General features: G+C 41.8%; 1 long non-coding RNA gene and 1 other non-coding gene across 2 annotated transcripts in view; both read left to right on the top strand.

Moving 5' to 3' along the window:
* The first annotated feature begins 1,839 nt into the window (after positions 1-1,839).
* LOC118803507 lies at positions 1,840-3,263 on the top strand. Its single transcript, XR_005006871.1, has 3 exons — positions 1,840-1,964; positions 2,689-2,799; positions 3,009-3,263. It is a non-coding gene; the product is annotated as an uncharacterized LOC118803507 (long non-coding RNA).
* Positions 3,264-19,967: 16,704 nt separating this feature from the next.
* The window catches only part of LOC118803512, a 1,867-nt gene continuing 713 nt past the window's right edge, over positions 19,968-21,121 (top strand). The window contains exon 1 of the ribosomal RNA XR_005006875.1: positions 19,968-21,121. This exon is cut by the window's right edge and continues 713 nt beyond it. This is a non-coding gene — a ribosomal RNA (18S ribosomal RNA).

Genomic DNA, 21,121 nt, shown 5'->3' with positions numbered 1-21,121 from the left:
GACAAAAAGTGTGCGGGTATTTTGCACTGACATTTCGCGTCTCATGCCATCTGACATGCCTAAACATCTTCCCAATGCGAACTGGTCCTCGCTTTTAGGTATAGTCTGCACAAGGACAATACGACACATCCAGTCACCACTGTGTTTAATCCCACCACAGGCATCTAATAATAATAAAAGCATGAAGTCTACTGTCAATTGCCATCTCTTGTACAGTCAAGATCAGTGAAGGGCTGAACTTGTTATGGACCATTTGCAAAAGCTGTGTACACAGAGATGACATGGAATTGTGCATCATGATTCAGCAGAAACTCCACTGTGTGAAAACATATTCTGCCATAATGAGCCCCTCCATCAAATGAACCCAGAATGATCTTGGGTGTGGAGATCTTAGACAATCTGACACCCTGTAGTGACTGTCTCTGGGGCATGGCTCCACACACTCACAGTATGCCATCCCTGACTGATCTTGAGGGCACTATTAATGGGCACGCACATACCTGTCATGTCCTTCAGCAAGTACAGCATTTGATATTCTCTGATTTTTGTCCGTATTAGAAAATGTAATTCATATAATTCTATACAACGTCAGAGATCACTCGTCACTGATAATTTCCATTCAAAACAGCCATAAAGTACAAGTTACTTATTTTTCAGCAGCAAGAAAAAAAAAGGAAAATCATACTGAGCGCCTCAACAGCTAAATCTACTATCAGCTGTTTGAGTAGCGACAGCTTCCATTCTTTCAGGAGCGTGCACTTTCAGTTCCTCAAGAACTGCAGACACACCTCCAAGTTCAGTCTTAGAGCTGGTTGATTCATTTTCTGAAGTAATCAAAGACACATTCAGTGGTGTTGAGGTCTGGACTCTGGGGTGGTCAGTCCATTGTTCAGCTTCTTTGTTTGATGTGATCCGTCTCCTTTTCTCAGTGTAGGTTCTTCTTGATCAGCTACACATCCTTCAGACCCACAGCGCTGAGTCGTCTCCTCACGAGTGGAAGGATGGACAGAAACACCTGTGGATGTTTTCAGATCTGAAGCTAGCTGATTTTCTCCTCTCTCTCTCAAAGATGAAGAGCTTAAGTGCTGTTTATCTGAGTTAGCAGTTTGGGGTCTACCAGGTCTTCCAGGTGGTTGTTAGGAGACACATTTTCTCTTTATTTTTTACTTATTCTCCTTTGACTTTCTTCTCCTTATGGCAAAAGATTATCACCTAATCTCTATCAGAGATATCCCTAGACAAAATTACAAACTTGTGACTTAATCTCCATTTTTGACTGGAAATGAACCCCCCTTGAATGGCAAGGGCCCTCCAGGCGGGCCCAATTTTTTATTACACACTTCATATAACCTAAGAACAGCTCAGCTCGTTTGTCCCTGTAGTTACTGAATAATAGGCCTTAGTATGTAATAAGCCTGGGATTTTAAGGGGTAAACTAATGAAGGGTGCTGTATAACAATATACTGCTGAACCACCACTGCAATCATTTGTTTTTTGTTTACTAAGTAAACAAACACACTAATTAAGTCAGACCTGCTGTCTTATTGGACTAAAGCTGTATTTATTAACGTTTGCGTGTTGTGTATGATCTGAGGCGTGTTTTCAGCGAGGCTCTGTGATGAGTTGGGGGTAATGAGTGATGTTTGCTGTTCGGTCGTCTCTTCTGAAGGTGAAAACCACAAGGGTTTCCTGTGGAAGGCAGCACATTTCTTGTTGTCTCTTTCAGTCAAAGTGGAACATGTTTGTCCGCCTATGTTGTCCCCTCGGACCAGACTGCACTTTAGCTCCCCTCACCTGCCGATAAAACACTGAGGCCCAGAGACTAGGTCGCCCGTTACCCTCGTATCAGCAGCACTCATCACCTGTGAGGCCGAATCTGCAGCCCATGCGAAACCTTTACTGCGCTCTCCTGCTTGGCCTGCTGGTGGTCACCTGCCTTCAGCCGTTCGCGCGCGCAGGCAACAGTAAGCCTGTTTTGGGTTTTCAGCTCTTTTGTATCTATATTTCTGACATTCTGTGTGTTTCTTGTATCGAGTCCACATTGTTGCCTTGTCTGTTTCATCTATATGTCTGTTTAAATGCTGACTGTTAAAACACTAAGACTTGGTAGTGACCAGTAAGTTGCTGGTTTAAAGACTGTAACCTGCTGTGGTGTAATTGACCTTTGGTGCTCTATTGATGCTACACTTACAGTCTAGACAGAGTAATTAGATGAAAATGCACAGTGAAAGCTGAACTCTTTAATTCAATTTACATTGTCATTTGCAAAATGTGAACACTCCTGGTCAAATTCCATATTTGTCAATTTTCTAGTGAAAATAATTTAAAACATCCTCTACAGAGAGCCGCACATAAATATGACACTTTCTGCACAAATTTTTGTGCACAATTTCAATTTATTTGCTATATATAATTTATTATTTTTTGTTTGTTCTTATTTTTCACTATGAGAAATTAGCATAATTTTGACAGGGGTGCCCAAACTTTTTCATACAACAGTGTAGAAGTGATGTTGTAGTTTTAACCAATTTCGACTTTAGCACACTTTCTGTCCATAAAAAATCATTTTGTTTGTATAAATGTATATATTTCTGAGCAAAAGCATGGCTTTATTTCACTGCTTACCAAGCCTACAATTAATATAATAATAATAATAATATAATAATAATAATATCTTTTTCCTCACAGATGGAAAATCGCAGAGGAATGTTGTTTTAATTTCTTCATCAAACCAATCCCAGTAAGATCCATCGTGTCCTATGAAGAAACAAGAACTGACTGTCCAAAAGCTGCAGTCGTGTAGGTCTTCACCCTCTTCTGCTCTATTAATAGTTCATTTTTGAGATGAGAGGATTATGTTATAACTATGAGTTGTACACTTCTCTTACAGTGCTATAGTATGAGTGTGTGTCAGAGCTACTGGACAGAACCTGCTTCCTCATAGATATTCCTACACTGTTTCTGAATGTTTTCTGTATAATTAAACAAAACTCTCGTCTCATCTGCAGCTTTACCACCAAGAAAAAGCTCGTATGTGTGTGGACCCCGGCTTCAAGTGGGTGAAGCGAGCCATAGAGCAGATGATATTAGAAATATGACGGCTCCGCAGGTGTTAAACCCCATCTGGATTAATAGGAAATCGCGTATGGTTTCTTTATGGAATGCACTTTTCATCTCCTTATGACAGCAGCGCTAGGATGGTCTCTGCCCTGGACCAGAGAATAAAGCTTTTTTCTTATAAATCACTTTAAACAGAAAGCTCACATGACTCTGTCATTGTGTAACTGTATTAAATATGTCCTCTATGTATGATTTTCTGTTTCCTGCTACACAAGTTAAAAGTACACTCATACTGTCACTGCAAATCCTTTGATAATAAAAATACTTTTAAAGAAACAATGTTTTGATGGATTCCAGAAGATCAGGTACATTGCGAGAGGATTACTGGTTAAGATTTTTAGGAGAAAGTTTGGCATGTCAAACAATAGGATAATGCATTACATTATAGGATAATACATCAGTACAACAGGATAATGCATTTATACAATAATGCATTTATACATAGTACAATGCATTTACACTACAGGATAATGTATTTATATATTCATACAACACGATAATGCCAGTTAATCACGAATCCTTTTATGTCACCCAAAATGTTTCACATACAAGGATAGGCTTGGGTGAGAGCACTCACTGCACCAGACAAGCTCACAGACTAGTAACAAATATCTCTTTTAATGAAAATGAAAATAAAAAACAATAAAAATAAATAGAATAATAATAAAGGCCAGTGTGAAAGGAGCTGAAGAGATGTGTGAATATCTGTACATATGAAGGTCTGAGTAGACATAATACAATATCTATTATATTCAGATCTGTAAAAGAATATATGAACATTTTGATAAAACATCACTGTCACATTTGTGCAAATAGCATTATGTTACAGAGGAGTTACTGTAATACAGTGAGGGAGTGTAGAGTCAGTGTTGTGTGAGTGTCCACTGTGGTTAATAAGCTACAGCGTGGAAAAGCTGTTGAGCAGTGATCTGGCTGTGCTGGTTTGGATGGTCCTGAATCTTCTACCAGAGTGGTGCGCTTCTTCACTCTGTTGCTGTAGATGCCCTGAAGGGTTAGCAGATACCTCCGATGATCCTCTCCACTGTCCTGATTATCGCGCTGGAGTTTGGCTCAGTTTTCGTGAGTGTGAGGAACCAACACAGGCGGTTATGGATGCTGTAAGGCTGGACTCACTGTGTAGAACTGAATCATCAGGCTCTGTGGCAGGTTGACTTCAGCTGTCTCAGGAAGAAACATTCTCTGCTGAGCTCTCTTGGTGATTGAGACCGTGTTCCTCTCCTACTTCAGGTCCCTGGATGTGGTGGTGCACAGAAACTTGAGTGACTCCACAGGAGAAACCGATATACATACAATAGATATAACAATAGCATGATATATAACACATTTAAACATGCATTATGAAAATAAATAGCATCCAGGATTATAATATAATCAAATAAAACATCCCCCCCAATTCTGTTATCAGAAGAACTAGGACACTGGTGTGACATGACTGTGACTCTGTGTTGAGCTGCTAGTGAGCAATGAGGGGTGAACTTTCTGTATTGTACTTTCTAAGAAGGCTGAAGAAACCAAACCAGAATCTCAGCAACTTCTACAGGTGTACTGTGAGAGTGTCCTTACCAGCTCCATCACAGTCTGGTACGGAAACTGCACTCTGGACAGGAAGGCTCTCCAGTGTGTGATCAGATCTGCAAGTCCAGCTCGGAGCGGCCTTCCCTCACTGCTAGGGTCATCATGGGCACTCAACCATCATCAGGGACAGTACCTCCCCCAACACAACCTCTTCACACTTCTACCATACACAGAAGCTACAGGAGTTGAGTCCAGGACAACAAGACTGACAAACGACAGGCCATCAAGCTGGCAATGACTCCCTCACACACTGCCCTTCCCATCACTCTGACTATATGCGTTCAAAACCAAGTCTGGCTAACACACACACCACTCACACACACACACACACTCACACACACACACACACACACCACACACACCATTATTATTGAACTCTACACACATAAATAGATTTATTGCTACTGTCATTCGTATTGTGTTATTGGCAATAATGCACAGTACACTTATGACCGCTGCTACTCTGCTCTTATGCTGCACATGTAACTTGCTGCACAAAACCACGCAAGTAATTTTAACGACTAAGTCAACTTATTTACATCTACCTCTTTAAAGTAACCACCTGTTTTACTGTGCATATGACAATGAAAGGATACGTTCAAAAACTAAAGTTTTTAGTCTAAAGCTTAATATTATGCTCAATTAAGCTGCTTAATGTAAAGGTTTACTCCTGCAAATGTAAGTGTACAGATAAAGCCCACGCATTAGGGTAAGTTAACTGAGCTTTATGTCTACATAACCCAGTAGTTCACCCAGGCCACATTAGCTGTAGTTTATATTGTGTAATATTAATGCCACTGGCTTGAACCTGCGGAATGAAAGTGCTGGCGTGAAACGTGTGGCAACACAATAAGACCGTTTTTATGAATGTTGACGTGCTCGCTGGCCTACGAAGATGAAAAGTCCTGCTTTCAGTTTTGTAATCAGTCAAGAAGGTCAATTTATTATTGCGTTTCAAGGATGTTTTTGCAATGATCTGCCAGGTTAAATACTTGTGCACCATATCTGATCTCTGAAGCTGTATTTGAGCCCAGTGGTGCTTCAGAGAACGGATCCCTTTCACTTTTGTTTCATCACATTACTCCAAGTTTAATGCTCTGTATGAGACAAAAAGTGGTGCGGGTAGTTTGCACTGACAGTTTCGCGTCTCATGCCATCTGACATGGCTAAACATCTTCCCAAGTGAGAACGGCTCCTCGTTTTTAGGTATATCTGCACAAGGACATTCCACACATCCAGTCACCACTGCTAATCCCACCAGGCATCTCACAATAATAAAAGCATGTGTCTATTATCAATGCCATCTCTTTATAGTCAAAATCAGTGAAGGCTGAACCCTTTACAGACTATTTGCAAAAGCTGGCCTTGCCCCCCCCCATACCTGTTGTGTCCTTTGGCAATTGCTGTCCTGACTTGGAAGGTTTAGCGAAAAGCTTCCTAGCACCTGTGACTCAAGGAGTACCAGGCAAACAGGCATAATCATGACTCATGAACAGGGATGTTAAACTGGTTAAGCCACAGCTCTGCAGAGTTAGGTTTGCCTCATTCAACTAACCTCAACTCATCAGCTAATTAGCAGGCTTGACTTCAGAGCTTTAGAGAGAGTGAAATTCTCTGCAGAACTGAGGTCTGTAAGGAACCAAGGTTGAATCTCCTGGCACAGAGAACATGCGTCCTCAGGAAGCCTTGCCTCTCCATTGATTTCCCTGTTGGAGGCACTTTGCCTCAACTAATGTACCCAGACATGAAGTACAGATACACAGATGATACCCTAGTTGAACGTTTTCTCTGAAGAAAGTAGTTTAGGTCACATTGAGCTACTTCCTTCCTCCTGCAGATGTGGAGCTGGTTGCTGGGGCTTCTCTTCAGTTACTGAAATTTATTGCTCAAGACTGTTGGAAGCACTTCATGTCTTGACTATTGCCATGCATCCTCTCTCCAAGCTATGAGTGATACCTGGTACCTGGGTGAAACTGCCCCAGAATAGCCCCCTTTGGTCAATTCCTTCACATAAGGAGGCAGTCTTAACCACATCCCTATCAGATTGGTGTGAAGTTACCCATGCTGGTATTAAATTATTATAACCTTAAAACATATCAATGGAGGTACTCATTGTTCATCTGGCACTAAACTATTTTCTTCTACTCTGAAAACACTTTACAGAACTCGATGGACTGCGATTCCATGGTTTCCATTGTTCTGCCTTTTCTTACGGGCTCACTGATGGGGCAAAAGGAAAAAAAAATCCACTCTTACCCCAAATCAGCTGAGACACGTTTAATTTCTGAAGTCTTCTTTACTTTTACAGAGGAACCACAAGTCTAATGTAGCTGAGAACTAAGGTAAATATACAGTTAGGGCCATAAATATTTGAAAACTGTCCAGCACAGAAAAACTGCAGGAAACATCTGTTTTTTTCAACTTATTTCCATTTACTTTCTCCTCCTTATGCAAGTGGATTATCTTACATCTAATCACCTAAGAAATATCTCTTGAAAAATAATAACATGTATGTAATGGCTGTTTTGACTGGAAATCAAATAAACAAAGGGTGGCATCTGACTTTTGTACAACTCCAATATGCTGTGCTAGACAGATAGAATAACAATAACTTTGTCAAGGTCCAAATATTTATGGATCTAACTGTACATTATTCTTTTTTTTGTGTCATCCAGTACTGTACAAAAGGCAGAGACCAGTCTTTGTTTAGAACCCCATTTCCAAAGAAGTTGGGACGCTGTGCAAATTGTAATTACAAACAGAATGCAATGATGTGCAGATCAATAAACCATATATTTCACTGAAAACAGTACAAAGACAACACATCAAATGTTGAAGTGATAAATGTATATTTTTTTAAATACATACCCATTTTGAATTTGATGCCAGCAACATGTTTCTCTTTTTTTTAACAGCACTCTGTAAGTGTTTGGGAACTGAGGAGACACTGCTGTAGCTTTGAAAGTGAAATGTTTCTCATTCTTGCTTGATGTTGGATTTCAGCTGCTGAACAGTTCAGGGTCTCCTTTCTTATATTTTTCGTTTCATAATGCGCCAAATGTTTCCAACTGGTAACAGTCTGGACTGCAGGAAGGCCAGTTTAACCAGTTTTAAAGAATAGGATACTTTTAAAGTCAGATCTTCATACCATGTTGTGGAAGTGTAACATGGCACAAACAAAAGATTTATTAGGACCTCATAAAATGAGTTGTTGATGCTGGAAAAGGTCCAAACCATGCCAAATGAGTTTGGACTCCACCAATTCACAGTCAGACAGACTGTGTACAAATAGAGGAAATTCAAGACCATTGTTATGCTCCACAGGAGTGGTCGACCAACAAAGATCATCCCAAGAGCAAGACGTGTAATAGTCCGCGAGGTCACAGAGGAACCCAGGATAACTTCTAAAGGCCCGTCTCACAGTGGCTAATGTTAATGTTCATGAGTCCACCATCAGATGTACACTGAACAACAATGGTTTGCATGGCAGGGTTGCAAAAGAGAAGCCGCAGCTCTACAAAAAGAACATTGCTGCCCATCTGCAGTTTGCTAAAGATAACACGGACGAGCCAGAAAGGCAACTGAAAAAAACATTTTGTGGATGGATGAGACCAAAATAGCTCTTTTTAGTTTAAATGAGAAATGTTATGTTTGGAGAAAGGAAAACACTGCATTCCAGCATAAAGATGGTTTGGGCCTGTTTTGCTGCATGTGGCCCAGGACAGCTTGCCATCATTGATGGAACAATGAATTCTGAATTATACCAGCAAATTCTAAAGGAAAATGTCAGGACATCTGTCTGTGAGCGGAAACTCAAGAGAATGTGGGGTCCTGCAGCAAGACAATGACCCTAAGCACACAAGTCGTTCTACCAAAAAATAACTAAAGAAGAATATAGTTAATGTTTGGAATGACCGAGTCAAAGTCCTGACCTTAATCCTATAGAAATGTTGTGGAAGGGCCTGAAGCAGCAGATCATGGAGGAAACCCACCAACATAAGAGCTGAAGCTGTTTTGAACGGAGGGGCTAAAACTCCACCAAGCCGATGTTCAGGACTCATCAACAGTTACCAGAAACGTTTAGTTGCAGTTATTGCTGCTCAAGGGGGTCACACCAGATACTGAAAGCAAAGGTTTACATGCTTTTATCACTCACAGATGTAATATTGGATCATTTTTTTCAATAAATAAATGACCAAGTATAATTTTTTTGTCTCATTTACTTAACTGGGTTCTCTTTATGTTTAGGTCATATTTATGCAAAAATATCAAAATTCCAAAGGGTTCACAAACTTTCAAGCATCACTATATGTCCCTAAATCTTTTTAAAAAAGCTTTGATGTCCTTTGCTCATGTCTAATAAAAGCCAGATGTGTGCTTTACTTTAGATGATAACCACAATAGGGCTTCCTGTGGAAAACAGGCCTTTTTTGTGTCACCTTCAGGCTGCCACTCTATCAAAAACCACCCAACCAAAATCTGCTTATACAACTCAGATCAAACGCAAACGCAAGATCAAATCTCATCACAGCACTGTCCAGATTACTGACCATCATCTCCTGGAGCTGAAGCTGCAGTCATGAGCGTCTGTCCTCGTTCTCTCCTCCTGGGTCTGCTGATCGTCCTGTACATTCAGTCCTGTGTGGTGGGACAAAGTAAGTTAGGTTTTCATTTGAGTTTTTGCACACATTATTATCAGTGTTTGTGATTTTTAAAATAAATACAGTAAAGTATGAATAAACTGGCCTTTTCCTCACTCAGACTGCACTGTACTGTACTGTAATCTGTGTGTGGATGAACTAATAGACTGTAACAGACTGCAGCTTTATTCACAGTATTAACAAGAAATAATAAGCAGTTAAATCTGGAATTCATCCAATGATAGTGTTTGCAATAACAGCTGTTGCCCATTGTCTTCAGCCTGAGTTCCATTACAGCCTACTTATTGTTTACTACTATTCTTACTTATTAGTACTTATTGTTTTACTTAATTATTCATTTTGTCTCATAGGTTCAAACACACCGTCAAAAATGCTGCTTCAGTTTTTATAAAAGAGCAGTTCCAATCAATCTCATTGCAAAGTACGGAAAAACAACGTCTGACTGTCCAAACGCTGGAGTGATGTAAGTCTTTAATATCCTTTATTATTATTTATTAATATTGCAGTGAGGCAGTTATTATATTATTTTGTGTAGTTATTATTACTGATCATTCCACCATTGATACTTACAGCACTTTACTGAACTTTACTGAATGTTGTCAGGTACATTTTGTATGATAATCGAACAGATGTAGTAGCTATAAATAAAGTTAAACTCTGACACTGATCTTTTCTTCACTGCAGTTTTACTACCAAGAGGGGGTTAGCGTGTGTATGCAGCCCAGCTTTGAGTGGGTGAAGTGGGCCATGGACTACATCGATCGCCAAATTGTGGAAAATAATTCAACCTCTGCACCAGTCTGAGCTTTGCTTATTCTTTCTTAATGAAATGCCTGTGATTTATCCCAATACAGCAGTTTGATACCCTCTGATTTTGTTCCATATAAGAAAATGTAAAACATTTCTAATGTGCAGATGTCAGAGACCCTCCATTGATTTAATTTCCAGTCAAAACACAGCCATTAAGCACAAATTATACATTTTCCAGCAAAAGTAAAAAACATATTTAACAGAAAACTACACAAAAGCCTCGAAAACTAAATCTAAACTCAGCTGTGTGAGTCAGTGAGTCACTCTTTACCTTTATTCAGCTTCCATTCTTTTCAGGAGACTCACTTTCAGATCCTCAAAGAATCTGCAGACACACCTCCAAAGTTCTTAGAAGCTGGTTGATCATTTTCTGAAGTAATCAAACACATTCAGTGGTGTTGAGGTCTGGACTCTGGGGTGGTCAGTCCATTGTTCAGCTTCTTTGTTTGATGTGTCCGTCTCCTTTTCTCAGTGAGGTTCTTCTTGACAGCTACACATCCTTTCAGACCCACAGCGCTGAGTCGTCTTCTCACAGTGGAAGGATGGACAGAAACACCTGTGGATGTTTTCAGATCTGAAGCAGCTTGATTTTCTCCTCTCTCTCAGAGATGAAAGCTTTAAGTGCTGTTTATCTGATGGGGGGCAGTTTTGGTGTCTACCAGCTCTTCCAGGTGGTTGTTGGGAGGCCCTTTTTCTCTGGAGCTTTTAATCAGTTTTTGAGCTCCAGTTTTGGAAACTCATCAATTTTCCGTTGACTTTCTCCTTTTTTATGCAAGTGGATTATCTTGTCTTCATAACTTAATGGACATTTTGCCTGAAAATTAAAAAAAAATAATGGTGGCCTCTGACTTTTCCACAATACTGTATGTCACATGCATGAATTCTTTGTCTTTTGTCCTTAGTAAAGCATTTAACATATTTGTATTCAACTGTTTAATCTGTGCACAGACATGCATATGTGTACGTATACATTTATGTGTGTATATAAATATGAAGAGTTTTGTTGGCCGGAATGTCCTCTTTTTTTCCATAAAGTGTAAATAAAATAAAGGTAAATAAAAGATTTTGACTGCATGAAATCATTATTGTGGTCAGTTCTTACTCAGTGCCCCCTCTGGTTTAAGTCTGCTTTAAGAAAGCATGACAGATCAGAACTAAAATACTATGCTACATCACATTATTCAAACCAGTCAACCAATGTTACTGCCTTTGGATGACGATGCCCACCTAAATATGAGGAGTAGACCACTAGCAAAGTCACTGTGTCCACTCACTGTCCACTCTATTAGACACTCCTACCTTGTCAGTCCACCTTGTAGATGTAAAGTCAGAGACGATAGCTCATCTGCTGCTGCACAGTTTGTGTTGGTCATCCTCTAGTCCTTCATCAGTGGTCACAGGACGCTGCCCACAGGACGCTGTTGGCTGGTTATTTTGGTTGGTGGACTATTCTCAGTCCAGCAGTGACACTGAGGTGTTTAAAAACTCCAGCAGCACTGCTGTGTCTGATCCACTCAGACCAGCGCAACACACACTAACACACCACCACCACCACGTCAGTGTTACTGCAGTGCTGAGAATGATCCACCACCCAAATAGTACCTGCTCTGTGAGGGTCCATGGGGGTCCTGACCACTGAAGAACAGGGTAAAAGGGGGCTAACAAAGTATCAGAGAAACAGATGGACTACAGTCTGTAACTGTAGAACTACAAAGTGCACCTATATAGTAAGTGGAGCTGATAAAATGGACAATGAGTGTAGAAACAAGGTGAAGATTTTGTTGGCCAGTATGTCTCCTTTTTGTTGTATTGTGGTCAGTTCCACCTCTGCAGTTCCCCCTCTGGTTTAAGTCTGCTATAAAAGCACAACAGATCAGAACTAAAATACTGTGCTTCATCACATTACACAACACGCATACCGATGTTACTGCCTTTGGATGATGATGCCCACCTAAATATGAGAAGTAGACCACTAGCAAAGTCACGTTGCCACTGTCACCCACCTATAAGCATGTAAAGATGAAGGAGTCCTATTATACTCTTTTTTTCCTCTGTTAAAAGGAAAGATGATGTAACACAGTGGTAAACACACTCCTGTCCCAACTTTTTTTCAAACATGTTGCATGCATCAACTTCTGAGTGAGCGTATAATTACAAAAAACATTGAAATTCATAAAGTAAAAATCAAATATTGTTTTTTTTTCCAACTTAATACAGATAAGAGTGTACTAGTCATTGCTTTCTGTTTTTGTTAACATTTCACATCTTGTCCCAATTATTATGGTATTTTGTTTGTGTAAACACGGAGAAAAGTACTGGAGTTCAGGCTTTAAGGTGGCTGCTGCAACTGTTTTACTACAAGCTTTACTATGCACTTCTGTTCATTTCTGTAGATAACAGTATGTTATAGAGGATTAGAAACCACTTAAAAGTCTTTAATCCAGTTTATCTCATATCAGTTAAAACAAGAACCCTCATCTGCAGCATGTATCCTGTACCCACATAGATGAAGGTTAAACAGAGAGCAGTTTATTTTCCTGCTCACAAGCTATGTGAATATTTAGCCAGGTTGTGGTCATCTCTGAGAATGACTAATGCCCGCCAGATAGCAGTACGTGTTGTAGGTGATAACCAGAAATGGGTTTCCTGTGGAAACAGGTTGTATTTAGTCCACTTCAAACAGTCCCTTCACCCAAACACGATTCCACCCCTTGCCTGCTTATAAAAACCAAGAGGAAGGAGAAATCTGCTTCAAAGCTCTGTTCATATCACTGAGTATCATCTCCTCTGCAGCTGAAGCCACAGCCATGAGCGTCTGTTCTCGTTCTCTCCTCCTGGGCCTGCTGATCATTGTGTGCCTGGGGTCCTGCACAAAAGGAAACAGTAAGTTGAAGTTTATGCTTATTTCATAAAGCATATCATTTCTGTGTTTATCTTTCACAGTTGTACCTTTTTATTAAGCCAATTACGTAGTTACTTCTTAAATGCCTGTTTTCAAAAAATAACTGAGAAAATATAAATTGCTTCTAAATAGAACTTCTCGGTTCTTGATTCTTCTGGATCTTAGTGCAGGTTCTGGTACAGTTCTTGACTGTAGAACTGAATTGGCTTTTCTGGGTTGGTGTCAAATCCCGCTTGAGTGGATGTGACTATTACATGTCACTGGCTGCTTTTCTTATAGGTCCAAAGTGGCATGCAATATCTTATGGCGTACCACAAGGCTTAATTCTAGGGCTACCTTTTTTATTTGTATGTGTTTCTTATGCTGGCATAATTAATAAATACAACAGTTGCTTTCATCATTATTAGATGATACTCAAGTATATCCGTCCTTAGTGCCTGGTGCCTGTAAATCTATAGACTCATTTCATAACACAAATGATGTTAACCAGTAACCAAATTCAACACATTTATGAGGTTCACTATCCTAAATTATCCTAATCAATTCTCTTTAGGATTACTTTTTAGATTGTTATTCCCAGGACTGATTGTCATTATTAAGTTTAATTTAGTTGTGGCTGCCATTCAAACAGTAAGAGTAATTTTATGTAATGATCTTTCTCACAGAGAAAATCTTTATTTTTTTAAACTTTTTCTACTTATAATCATTACTATATTATTTTGAAACATAACATTTTCCACAATGTTTTCATCAAGAATTCAACCATTTCACAACACCTGTTCAATGTTTGCTTTTTATAATCAACTATTGAGAAAATGTAGTTCAATACATCTTTAACAAAATGTAGATACAAAATATTGTTACATAATGTAAACATTTTACATACCATTACATACCTACTTGAGTAGTGTTCACCTTAGCCTTCAATGTTTAGGTTAATTATATTTCATAAAAACAAAGTTTTATTGTGACGATAATGATGAATATTATTATTCTTTTCACACAGATGCAAGGGGACTAGATGTATGCTGTTTTAGTTTCTATGCCAGACCAATCCCTACCAGTGCCATTATAAATTACAAAGTAACAAGATCTGACTGTACGAGAGCTGGAGTGATGTAAGTTTTTACCCTGTCCTTTTGCAACAGACATTTAATTGAACTTTAATTTGATTTTCATCAGACATATTTTCTTGGATTATCACTTTATTTTTTTGACAAATACTTTTTTTCTTCTAGTTTTACCACCAAGAAGAACTTTAGGGTGTGTGTGGACCCCGGCTTGAATTGGGTTCAGGAAACCATGGCAAAAATTGATAATCAAACTTTGTTTGGAAATGTTTGAAATTTCACCCTAAACTCGACTGTGTGGTTAAATTCTCTCTCCATTAACGGGAAATTAGCTTATGTTTTCTTTGCACTTTGTAATTTTCTTTAATAGTACAGCAATTTGATTTGATTTGATTGTCTCTTCTTGGATAAAGAAATTACGCTTTTTGTTAATTTTTATTATGTAAAAAGACTTAGATTTGACTCATGTATGACTAAAATTTTTCAAGAATCATTTTATGTGATTTGCAAAATATATTGTGTGTTGTTTCTTTTCATGGTTTTAAATATATATGCAGAAAGCATTAAAATGATTTGTATTTTATAAAATTATTGCATTTGTAATCTTTGCACACACGCACACACACACACACACACACACACACACACACACACACACACACATAACCAAAATGACAAAACATTAAAATTAAAACCATTTTATAACTGAGCTCCATATACAAAATTGTGAATTTGCCCATGTAAGGTTCTAAATTGCCTCTTAAATGTTGTTGCTTATTGAACGTTAAATTTAAAAATTTAACTACGTATAAATACCAAAATATTAGTTCACACAACTGGTTAATTTATTAAAAGGCATCCTTTTTGTATCTGAGCATGAAATCTGCTGCATTTTAAATAGAATCTTTTGGTAAATTCCCAGTGTGGAAAAGCTTAATATCATATGACCCGCTATTTCCTCTCATAACATACATAAAAAATTGAGATGTAGTCCTTCATGATTTAATAGTTCTAAGGTATCTCCACAGAGGAGCAGGCCTGGATCATCAAGTTATCGGCCCCTGGGCACAAATGTTTGGCAGGCCCCTACCTGACTGCCTTTTTAAGTGGTCAGTGAAGGTTTTTATGATATCACAGCAGGTTAAATGAATGCTATGCAGCACCATGATGGCAGCAGACTAACTGCCCTATTGGCCATGTCACCACTATAAGCATATGTTTTTTTTTTACAAATCAAGACAAAACAATAACAAGATAACACACATTAACAAGCACAGGTTACATAATCCCTACAAACAGCGTGACAGTCCTCTACAAAGCAGGGGTGCTCAATACTGGTCCTGGAGAGTTCAGATCCAACATACCTGTCTCATATTGTCAGATGCCCCTGACGGCCTTGATTACCTGGATCAGGTGTGTTAGATTAGGGTTGAAGCTAAACTCTTCAGGGTGGTAGATCTGCAGCACCAGGATTGGACACCACTGCTATCCAGCTCTTCACAAGCAAAACATTCACTCCAACAAAGATCGCAAATTAAAATCAGACATCTGAACTTTACATAATTAAGACAAAAAATATCAGCAAGTTTTAAAACCCGAACCATCAAGCATTCTAGCTTGATCGTATATACTGTCATCAAGGGTTGAAGAAAATATTTTGTTTATTGATACCTTGTGATTATTGACAATGCAGATCACTACAGATAGTACATTCAAAAGATTATTAGATCACCGCTAAAAACCTGAAGCTTGACCAAGGTGACAGCAGATAGTGAAACCGTTGCTAAGCAACAATAGGACAAGAAAATGAAGCGGACATTTAGGAATCCTGGGAAGCATCAGGATTACAATTGGCCAAAACACAATTACATAACACTGTATCCTCATCGAAAGTATCAGGAGCAAAATCGACAACAACAAAACCAAAACACTGCCATTGTAATCAATGAAGTTGTCTACATGCAGTCACTCTGCCATTCCACCTCAAAATGGAGGAGGAGAAAGGTTCCCATGAAGTAGAGTGCAGAGGGATCTCTACGACCGTTTCAGTAGTCAAGTCTAGTCAAAGTTTATTTATTTAGCACTTTTTACAACAGACATCGTCACAAAGCAGCTTTACAGAACAATCTGGGTCTGAGCCCACATGAGCGTCGCCAATGGCAACAGTGGCAAGAAAAACTTCCTAGGAGCAAGAGAAAGAAACCTTGAGAGGAACCAAGACTCAAAAGGGGAACCCATCCTCCTCTGGTCCACACCAGACAGCGAACAATAACATATGCCAGCATATTTATACCATTAATATAAAATATAAAATACAGAAAAGGGGAAAAGCAGGTAAGCAATGCTTATGATTGAATAGCCATTTGGGATTCAGACACGTGTGCACATTTTCACACTGGATTTCGGAGCACTGTTTGGGTGTACAAGCCGAATTTCATAACGTGGCACACAATATAGGGATGAGGGAGTCGTTTGAGATCCCGACATTGGAAAACTGTGCTACAGAAGCTTTGCTAGACTGCACTGAAACTACAAACAGGCCCCTTTACAGCCTGTTTTTCAAAGGAGAAAAATCACTATAATCACATTTATACCTTGTGATTCTATACCTTGTGATGCCATTCAGTATGTGCAGACTTTGGCACTACAAATATTGACTTTTTTCCATCTGTTTATGTGTTTACCCATGTTAGGGCAGTGGTTATTATGATTGTCTTTGGGTGGAACTTTGAGGAAATGGTTCATGATATCAACTGCAAGGCAAATTACTAAATTTTGGACATTTCAGAAATCCATCTGGTTATCTGCTCAATCTGAGCCCGTTTGGGCAATTAAAGAAAAGGTTCAGTGAAAAATGAAATTAAAATGTATTATCACTTACCCCAGATACAATCTGTAAGTGAAGTACAACGGTAGATGCTAAGCTAACATGGACAACAATGGACTGTCACCAGTCTTGTTTCCATGATAAATGGCAAAATCTTAATTTACTTGCTTCAAAAATCTATTGAAAAGCTACACAAACAAGCAAACTGTGGCTACTGGCAATGAACCACAAACTAGCAAGAGTGCTGTTCAGGAAAAGTATTGCAGCATGTTCATTAAGGTTTTGCATGTACTTTCACAGTGTGGGTTTGACTACTTATTCACATGGTTATTTTACAAGGACTCTTTATTTGAAGGCAGGGTCAGCCTGCTGGGTACTCTGTTTACATGTATTAGAGCAAGAAGTACAAGTAGTCTATCACTGGTGGCCGAGAAGGCAAAAAGTAGCCAGGCTTAGATGTGTGACCACATACAGCTGTTAATGAAGCACAACAACTTGTGCCTAAGCTAGATCACAAAGGGATATTTTAAAGGTTTTTTAAAGGTTTTTGTTCTGCTGTCCGTTTTGTCCTCATGTAGCTACTGTCATGTCATATGCAGCCATTATGCTTGATGAACATTTCTTGATGCAGTCTGACTTTTCTAAAAAATAAACACATCTTTTTTACTTTCTTTAAAGTGCTGGCATCAATAGCTTCTAATCCCCATAGTCAGGGGACCACAGGTAATGATGGACCTGACTAACCAGGGCCCTCCTTGGACAGGGGGCCCTCCAAAAGTCTCTGAAATAATTGATTTGGTTTCTAATTTTGATACTCTCTGTTATTGTAGAAATACATGGTCCTCTGTAGATGATTAGAGAATTAACAGCATATCAGTGAAGTAGAAATAGTGCAAAGCAATACGCAAAAAACCTAACCTTACACCCTTACCCAAACCCTAACCTTAACCCTAACCTTAATAAGCGACGAATTGTCGCACCCGCGAAGCTAAAGTTTTTACGGTGTCCCAGTGGCCGGAGAAAAAGTTAGAAAAATCGGCAAAGTTTTTCTGGTCTCCCAGCGGGCATGAGTTTCAGCGCTAAAGTTTTTCTGGTCTCCCAGAGGCCGGAGAAAAAGTTAGAAAAATCGGCAAAGTTTTTCTGGTCTCCCAGCGGGCATGAGTTTCAGCGCTAAAGTTTTTCTGGTCTCCCAGCGGCCGGCGGGTTTTTATTTTTTTTTTGGTCTCCCAGTGGCCCGGTTCTCTGTAGCAGCGGTATTAAGGGGTTTAATGTGGGGGAGGGGTGCTTAAGTGTGGGCCATAAGGGTTCGGATGGTGTGCTGGGTTCCTGGAGGCCCTTAGCCCCGGATGGGTTGGAGCGGGGAATCCGAAAAAGCCCGGGGAAGGGAGTTAAGGGAGGTCCGTCCGTCCATCCATCCATCCATCCATCCATCCATCAGCTAAACCGCTTATCCTTCTGGGCCTATCCCAGCTGTCATTGGGCGGAAGGCAGGATACACCCTGGACAGGTCGCCAGTCCATCGCAGGGCAGGTTAAGGGAGGTCGGTAGGGGAAAAAAGGGGCCCTGGAGGTATATGTGTTTTGTGGGCATACGGAAGGGTGGGTATTGGGCATCTCCGGAAGGGAGCGGACTGGGGTGCCGGTCGATGGGTCATTGGAAGCGGGTGGAGGAGGAGAGCAGGCCGGTGAAGTTTGGTGGCGGTGGTATGTTTGGGAGGGCCCCGGTAAAGTTTGAAAGTTTTCCCCGGCTAAAAACGACAAAGTCCATAAAATTCGCCTAGGTGGCACCTCCAGGGTGCATGACCCATCGAACCGGGCCGAAAATAGTGCCCTCTGTTGGGCTACGGGGAGTAGGAAAGCCCCCCCGGAGGAACGGCAAAGTTTTTGTGGTCTCCCAGTGTCTGGTGAAAAATTTTACCGAGTCCATAAAATTCGCCTAGGTGGCGCAACCAGGGTCTTCGTCCTACTTGCGTATCCGCCCAAGTTGCACCGTTTCCGGTCAGATTCAAACCCGACCGCGGTCTGGAGTGTCTGGTGCGCATGAAAAATCCAGAGGGGTGCCATCGGGATTTCGAGAAGCAGTGGCGACGTGAGTTTTGCTCGGGGTCCAAGTACCGTTATGGACTTAGTGCAATTTTCAGACACAAGTCCAACCAGTCTCCTCCTGCAAATAAACCCGAAAGATGGTGAGCTTTTCTGGGCCAAGTCCTTGGTCCGCTCCGATCGAATGGCATACCCGGCCCGCCAGGGGTTAGGCCACCGTCCGGCGTTAGATACGGCCACTATGGGCGTGTGTGTTCCTCCCCGTCTCTGCGGGCCAGCCTCCAGGGGGGTTTCGGCAACGACGAAGCCCGCCCGACCCTATCCGAGAGAGACTCAGAAGGCCGGTCTTGATCCGCTCAGTCCGTCCGATCGCACGGATGCCCGCACGGCTCGGGCTCGGGTGCTTGAAAGAGGCCCCCCCCCACCTTGTAGCTGGCATTTCCCGTGAATCGAACATTTCCTGGTTTAAAATTACCCTCCGGTCGGAAGGGCACCCGAATCCGACCGTTGAGCTTCCGAGCGCGGCCACGCTCACCCGGCCTCCCCCCAGGAAGCTGGTGTTGCGCGACCCGCGGTGGGGCTGCCGCGGAGATATGAGTTCCTTGACACGGGGGCCCCCGGCGCGCGCGCGCGCGGGGTGTGTTGGATGGCCCTGAACCCCTCTCCGTTTCCTCATGAAGCCAGCATGTAAGCCCCCGCGGAGGGGCGTGCGTGTCACGGCCGTTGAGTTAACCGGGGCGGCCGGCCTGTCCTTCTCCGTGCGCCGCCGACGGCTCCACACTTCTGCCCCCGTTGCAGGACGGCCTCGAACCCCCCATCGTGTTCTCATAAAAGCCGGCATGTGTATGTCACGGCCGTTGAGTTCACCGGGGCGGCTGGCCTGGCCTCCTCGGTGCGCTGTCTCCCTGGCCGGCTCCCACCCCGACAGAGGTTGCTCGCTACCTGGTTGATCCTGCCAGTAACATATGCTTGTCTCAAAGATTAAGCCATGCAGGTCTAAGTACACACGGGCGTTACAGTGAAACTGCGAATGGCTCATTAAATCAGTTATGGTTCCTTTGATCGCTCCACACGGTTACTCGGATAACTGTGGTAATTCCAGAGCTAATACATGCGAACAAGCGCCGACCGTGCTCTCGCTTCGTGAGGGGGGGGAGGAAAGCGGAACGCGTGCATTTATCAGACCCATAACCCATTGATGGTGACTCTAGATAACCTCGGGCCGATCGCGCGCCCTCTGAGGCGGCGACGTCTCATTCAAACGTCTGCCCTATCAACTTTCGATGGCAGTATATGTGCCTACCATGGTGACCACGGGTAACGGGGAATCAGGGTTCGATTCCGGAGAGGGAGCCTGAGAAACGGCTACCACATCCAAGGAAGGCAGCAGGCGCGCAAATTACCCATTACCGACACGGTGAGGTAGTGACGAAAAATAACGGCACGAGTCTCCTTCGAGTCGCCGTGACCGGAATGAGCACATCCTAAACCCATGGGTGAGGAGCCATTGGAGGGCAAGTCTGGTGCCAGCAGCCGCGGTAATTCCAGCTCCAATAGCGTATATTAAAGTTGCTGCAGTTAAAAAGCTCGTAGTTGGATTTTGGGAGTGGGCCCGGCTGTCCGCCGCGAGGCGAGCCACACGCCCCGTCCCACGCCCTGCCCGCCGGCGCCCCCCGGATGCCCTTGGTTGGGTTGTCCGCGCCAGGGGGCCCGGAGCGTTTACTTTGAATAAATTAGAGTGCTCAAAGCAGGCCCACGCACCGCCTGAATACCCTGAGCTAGGAATAATGGAATAGGACTCCGGTTCTGTCTTCCATGGGTTTTTTGGAACCGGGGCCATGATTAAGAGGGACGGCCGGGGGCATTCGTATTGCGCCGCTAGAGGTGAAATTCTTGGACCGGCGCAAGACGGGCGAAAGCGAAAGCATGTGCCAAGTATGTTTTCATTAATCAAGAACGAAAGTCGGAGGTTCGAAGACGATCAGATACCGTCGTAGTTCCGACCGTAAACCGTGCCGACCCGCGATCCGGCGGCGTTACGACAAAAGACCCGCCGGGCAGCGTTGCGGGAAACCACGAGTCTTTGGGTTCCG

Source organism: Colossoma macropomum, unplaced genomic scaffold (genome assembly GCF_904425465.1).
Source record: "Colossoma macropomum unplaced genomic scaffold, Colossoma_macropomum, whole genome shotgun sequence".
NCBI classification, from domain to species: Eukaryota; Metazoa; Chordata; class Actinopteri; order Characiformes; family Serrasalmidae; genus Colossoma; species Colossoma macropomum.
The sequence above is the reverse complement of the archived record's forward strand: the minus strand, read 5'-3'. Positions and strand labels throughout refer to the sequence as shown.